The sequence below is a fragment of the Oryx dammah genome, unplaced genomic scaffold (assembly GCF_014754425.2).
Source record: "Oryx dammah isolate SB20612 unplaced genomic scaffold, SCBI_Odam_1.1 HiC_scaffold_21, whole genome shotgun sequence".
In the NCBI taxonomy this organism is placed as follows: Eukaryota; Metazoa; Chordata; class Mammalia; order Artiodactyla; family Bovidae; genus Oryx; species Oryx dammah.
The window spans coordinates 14,641,439-14,647,510 of NW_024070205.1; positions in this window are offsets into that span (position 1 = coordinate 14,641,439).

The following is a 6,072-nucleotide window of genomic DNA, read 5'->3' on the forward strand; positions in this document are numbered from 1 at the left end:
TGCTTCAAACCACTCACCTCAGCCCCACAAGCATCAAAGTGCTGAAGGTAGATTAAGAGACAAGTGAATTTTATAAATGATGTGCCAGAGTTCAGAGAAATGGGACAGAAGTCATGTATGTTGGAGTAATTGGAGGAGGCCTTCAAATAAAGAAATAAAGATTTACTCATCACCCTCCATGTACTAAGTATAGAAAATTCTGTAAGGCAAGTATTAGTTCCCATTTTGAAGATTAGAAAACAGAGTTGCCGAGAAGATAAGAGATTTTCCTTAAATAGTTAAGCAACAAAGCCAAGATTTTGGACCTAGGCCTTCAAGTCCAGTATTCTTTCATTTATACGAACCTACTTCTTGGAAGTGACAAAGTGCTGATTGGGTCTTGAAGGATTGGTGGGAGTAAGCTATTGAGAGAGAAACTTTGAAGAGAAAGGGTATCTCAGAGGCAGGGTGACCTTTTCTTTTTAAACTTTTTATTTTATATTGGGGTATTGGGCCTCCCTGGTAGCTCAAGATAGTAAAGAATCTGCCAGCAATGCCAGAGATCTGGGTTCCATCCCTGGGTCGGGAAGATCCCTTGGAGAAAGGAATGGCAACCCACTCCAGTATTCTTGCTTGGAGAGTCCCAATGGACAGAGGGGCCTGGAGGGCTACAATCCATGAGGTTGCAAAGGTCAAACAGGACTGAGCTGACTTTCACTTCACTTCATAGCTAATTAACAATGTTGCTATAGTTTCAGGTAGCAGCAGCAACTGGGCCCCACACATACATGTATCCATATACATGTATCAATTCTCCCCAATGGAGAAGGAAATGGCAACCCACTCCAGTGTTCTTGCCTGGAGAATCCCAGGGACAGGGAGCCTGGTGGGCTGCCGTTTATGGGGTCTCACAGAGTCGGACACGACTGAAGTGACTTAGCAGCAGCAGCAGCAGCAGCATTCTCCCCAAAACTTCCCCCCCCATCCAGGCTGCCACATAACATTGAGCAGAGTTCTCTGTGCTATACAGTAGATCCTTGTTGGTTATCCATTTTAAATATAGCAGTGTGTACATGTCCATCCCAAACTCCCAAACTACCCCTTCCCTCCCTCCTTCCCCACTCTGGCAACCATAAATTCCTTCTCTTAGTTTGTAAGTCTGTTTCTATTTTGTAAATAAGTTCATTTGTATCATGTCTTTTTAGAGTCTGCATATAAAGGATATAATACAATGTTTCTGCTTCTCTGAATTGTGTGTGTCAGTCACTCAGTCATGTCCCACTCTGCCAATGCCATGGACTGTATAGCCCACCAGGCTACTCTGTCTATGGAATTCTCCAGGCAAGAATACTCTGATTTACTTCACTCAGTATCAGATATGGTGACCTTTGAGGCCATTGATAGATTATGTTGCCATCATCTCTTTTCCCTCGTATTTTCCTCTGTAGCAGGACATTAGAGATGATTGGGAAAGATCACATTTTGCTTTATCTGTTCATTCTGTTTGCTAGGGTGCCAATTTTGAAGCATGGCTTTGAGGAATTACTCTCGGGGGAGGAATTTTTAGATAACAACTTTATGACTCTTCAGTAATTTAGAAAGCTTAGTTCACAGAATTTTGTAAAATTCCATCATTTTCTCATTGTACTTCACTCTGGTCTCCAGACAGTAGAAAACATGATAGAAAAGAGGAGAACTGATGTTATATCCTCACTTCTCTATCCTTCCTGGCTTTTTTTTGTAGAAGCCTCTTAACTTCATGTATTAAGTGATCAGTTTACACTGGCAACAGTTGGCTGGCTAGTCCAGCTGAACTGTGTTGTATGACTTTTAGCCATCAGGTGTCAAGTTTTGGATGCAAACACAACAAAAGATCTTCTGGATCAAACTGTACAGATTTTGCTCTATGTTACCACTCTTTTGTTTATACATTTGATTTTAACATTTGTATTAAAAACTCAGCTTAGTATAAAGGCTGCTTACTCTACACCTTGCTTATTTTCAGCAATCTCGTTGTTTTTTTTTTTTAAGGTGTTTTGAATGAAGACTTTCAGAAAGCTTGTGAAGTTGCTCAGTCATGTCTGATTCTTTGCAACCCCATGTACTGTAGCCTACCAGGTTGCTCCATCCATGGGATTTTCCAGGCAAGAATACTGGAGTGGGTTGCCATTTCCTTCTCCAGGGGAATCTTCCTGACCCAGGGATCAAACTTGGGTCTCCCTCATTGTAGGCAGACCCTTTACCGTCTGAGTCACCAGAGAAGTCCAAAGCTTAGGTTGCACTTTGTAATTCAAGAGTTGAACATACAATTGGCCACATAGTCCAAAATGGTAAGCAGGCTTAAAGGTCATATGTATAATGTCACAGAAAATATGTTTGAATGACATGAGAAGTTTTAATTCCTAAGAAACTGTTGAAAGAGAAAGAAACTATTCAGGGATTCTGGTCATTGGAACAGGAGGCTAGAGTTGTTCTCAAAATTTTACCAGCGATGACTTCAGAAAACTAGTAAAAGGTCATTAGCAAAACAGCTTGGATAATGTAATGGTCAATAAGGATAATGCAGAGCCAAAATATTTTGATTTTATAATCTCTGGATTATATATATTTCACACACACACACACAGACACACATATGTATATTTCTTGCCTGAAAAATCCCATGGACAGAGGAGCCTGGTAGGCAGGCTACAGTCCAAAGGTTCTCAAAGAACAGACATGACTGAGCAACTAAGCATTCTCTAAAATGGAATACTTAAAACAGTTTTTTAGAGAGGCAAGTTCTCAATTTGTTATACACGGAAACACATAATAATTTCCAATGACCTTTTTTAATGAAAGTTTTAAGATTTTCCCTTGTGCTTTTGGTGGCTTTTATGACACTACCATTTTCTTGTTTCTGCTCTTAAGACACCACTAATACACCCTAAAAATATTTTCAAATGCCAAAAGTAAAGAAGAGAAAGAATTTGAGAGAAGAGCAGCATTACTTCAAGGGATGAGAGAAATACATAAAATAGACAAGTCAGTCACTCTGGTTACCGGAGAGACCAGTAGACTGGAACAGACAAAGCACTGCTTTGCCAAGCCAGAAACTAGCAATAGTTTCCTGTTCAAAACAATTTTGATTAGACAAAGGGCATCTAGAAAATGTAGATAGCTGATCCAAAATAATGTAATGTGGAACAGAAATTTTAAAATAGAAACAGCTTTCCAATCTAAAATGAATGTTACAGTAAGACTCAGAAATTCAGGCAATTGCTAAGTTGTCATATTTAGTTAGATTAACATCTTATAATTAGCATGGCTAATAAATAAGAGAGGTAACTAATATCTGGAACAAAATGGAGCATGTATATATTCCAAGAAAAGGATTTTGTATCTGAAGTGCTTCTCAAACTTTAGTGTGGGTAAAAGTACTTGAGATGCTTGTCAAATGTTGACTTCCAGGCCTCTATCCCAGAGAGTCTGGTTTAGCAGTTTTAGGATATAGCTTCTTGGTGGTGATCAGTCGTGGCCAAATCTCTGTGACCTCAGGGACTGTAGCCTACCAAGTTCCTCTGTCCATGGAATTTTCCAGGCAATAATACTGGAGTGGGTTGTCATTTCCTCCTCCAGAGGATCTACCTGACCCAGGGACTGAACCTGCATTTTTGTGTCTCCTGCATTGGCAGGTGGATTCTTTACCACTGTGATCTGGGAAGCCCAGGCTTTATTAACATTTGGAGTGGGATCATTTTCTTGTTGTGCTGGACTGTCCTGTGCATTGCAGGGTGTTTTAGCAGCATTCTGAGTCTGTTAGATATCAGATACCTCTCTCCTGTCCCATTTCCAGACACTGCCAAATGTCCCCTGAGGGCAAAAAAAAAAAAAAAAAATCATTCCTGGCCTTTGAGAATCACTTGCTTAGGGTAAAGCTTAGGAACCTGCATTTCTAATAAAACATCTAGGTTATTTTGATAAATGTGGTGTGTGTGGACCAAATCTGGAGAAACACTGAACTGAAGTGGTATGAGTTGAATTATGTCCCCTCCAAAATTTGTGTTAAAGTCCTAAACTTCAGTATCTCAAAGTACGATCTTTTTGGGAAATGGTGACTTAGTTAAGATGAGGCCATACCAGGTTAGGGTGGGCCTCTAATCCTTATACAAAGAGGACATTTGGACACAGAGACAGGCACAGGGGGAAAAGGCCATGCAAAGACTAGAGCTCTTTTGCCACAAATCAAGGAATTACCAGAAGCCAGGAGAAGGGCTTGGAACAGATCCTTCTCAGGTGCCTACAGGGGAACCAGGACCCTACAAACACTGTGACTTTAGAAGTACAGACTATGAGACAATAAATTTCTGTTGCTTAAGCATTCAGCTTGTGGTACTTTGTTATAGAAGCCCTAGCAAACTAACACATAAGGAACAAAACACAAGCGTAACAGTTACAGCAGGATCAGAGAGGAAAATAGAAAGATTGCAGGTAGGCACCAATTCCTAGTTTATCGTTCTCAGTGCATGACATAAAATAGAAGTCAATAGTTTTCCTTTATATTAAACACTGTTAAAATATATCTTGTGTAATTAAAATATTGAGTGAAGTCTTATAATTGGTTACTTTACCAGGCTGAAATTGCCCACGGTGTTCCACTGATAAATTTTCATCTGGATTATACAGTAATTGGATAGATAGGTTTAAACCTGGAGTTTCCTGGAGGACAAATGGAATGCATAAATTATGTCATTATTCATACAGAAGGTACTACACAAATGTGAAATTCCACATGAGGCAAAAACGCATTGACTGATCACACTGTAGCTTTAAGAAAGTGTTGGCTGTTTCAGGTCACAAAGGCACTGTTTAGAGTACAGCAAGAGGGACCATGTGTACAGCAGGCCACAGAGTCATGTGCCTACCTGAAGTGGGCAGTTCATACTCTCTCTCTGGAAGGATGAAATCTATGGTATTAAAAGAAGGTAAAAGTATGTACTCTGTTTCATTTGCAATAAAAGTGAACACTGCTGTCAATTATCTGAAGACAAAAACAAGAGCCCAGTGGCAAATGTCAGTCTTTTTCTCCTCTAGAAACATAAGAACCATACTAATAGATATCTTAGGTCCTCGTTTCCACCCACAATTGAATTGGAAACAAAAGTCTCCTTGCTTCAATATTTTAGAATAAAAGTTGTAAAGCTTCTATTGCAGATGAAGGGCCCCTATATTTTTCTGCTCCCATAAGCGTACATGAAATAGTTAATGATAAAGAGTAGTAGGAAGTGATGACTGATGACGAAGAGCTCCTAGAAATATCCTCTAAGCTCAGGGATCAGATACAAACAAGGCTAGGCATAGATGGCTTAAGTGCCCTCGCCAAATCAGGATAAGCTAACACATTAACCTGGAAGCCTTTGCCAAACTCTTAAACAAGTTTACCTCACAAAATCCCCTCACCTTCAATCTAGGAAACTTTCCAGTGTGCCCTTCAAAGTCACATGAAGTTGCTGTCAAGCGTCTCCCTTCCCCTTAACAGGTTCGCCTCCTGGGGGCAAGATGGGGCGGTGGAAATAAGGCTGCTATCTGTTCTCAAGGTTACTCTCTTTCTCCAAGAGGGTAAGTCCAGCAAAGAACTGACTCAGTGTCTCTGAGAGAAGAGCTGCATTCAGACAAAAAAAGATTTCAGGGACGAAAAGCAGATGTAAACAGATTTTCACAGCAACGCTGATTGATACAATACTATGTCTGCCCTGACCTCTCCAATGGTTTTCTCAAAAGTGACTGAATCCTCTCGCCCCTCTTTGTCAGCGAGCTTCTGTTGTTCCTCACAATCACCACGTTCTCTCCCCGCACACCACCACCCACAAAGGAGACGGCGGACTGGCTGCTACAGACTCTTAGGTCCATTGCGGCCAGCTCCGGTCTAGGGCGGTTGCCTATAAGGACATTTGACGCCGAAAAAAACCTAATCTCCCACGTCTGATCTGTCAAGCTATTGTGCCTCCAGGGACTGCAGAACAGGTGAGGGCGCCTGGAGGGAACCAGTTCCCGAACTGTCTGAAGCGGCGAAGAGAGGGTGCGGGGGTGAGGAAAGGAGGGCCGACGGCGCGA